Source organism: Anarrhichthys ocellatus, unplaced genomic scaffold, assembly GCF_004355925.1.
Source record: "Anarrhichthys ocellatus isolate YVR2014 unplaced genomic scaffold, GSC_Weel_1.0 scaffold8992, whole genome shotgun sequence".
NCBI classification, from domain to species: Eukaryota; Metazoa; Chordata; class Actinopteri; order Perciformes; family Anarhichadidae; genus Anarrhichthys; species Anarrhichthys ocellatus.
This window is the reverse complement of record NW_022288966.1, coordinates 1-444: the sequence shown is the minus strand read 5'-3', so window position 1 is coordinate 444 and position 444 is coordinate 1. Positions and strand designations below refer to the sequence as shown.

Here is a 444-nt window from a genome sequence, read left to right as displayed (position 1 = left end):
TTCTACAAGTATAAAAGTATAGATAGTAGATGCAAGTATCTTGTTTTGCCAAACCAAAACACAAGATATTCAATTTACAACTTGAATCCCTAACATACCCTACAAAGACATTAATCATCGACATGAAGATAAGGTTTGACCTACTTCTTTTGTCTTGTGGTTTTAGCTTTACTTCTGCACCCATGAGAAACGCTAATGTGCTCAAGAATAACAGCCTCAGTGGCTCCTCGGGCAATAAATTCTCCCCGTCGGGGAATCGAACCCCGGTCTTCCGCGTGACAGGCGGAGATACTGTCCACTATACTAACGAGGATGGATGATGTCCATGAAGACAGACATGTATTTTATATGGACAACAAAGGACAATGACATACAAGCATTGGGACCGCATCTAATAGTATTTATTCTCCCAATCTCCCTGAGATCCTACAATGTTCCCTTTCA

General features: G+C 40.8%; 1 non-coding gene across 1 annotated transcript; it reads right to left on the bottom strand.

Moving 5' to 3' along the window:
• Window positions 1-241: 241 nt before the first annotated feature.
• Window positions 242-313, bottom strand: trnad-guc (transfer RNA aspartic acid (anticodon GUC)). The gene has a single exon. It is a non-coding gene; the product is annotated as a tRNA-Asp (tRNA).
• Between the last annotated feature and the right edge of the window lie 131 nt (window positions 314-444).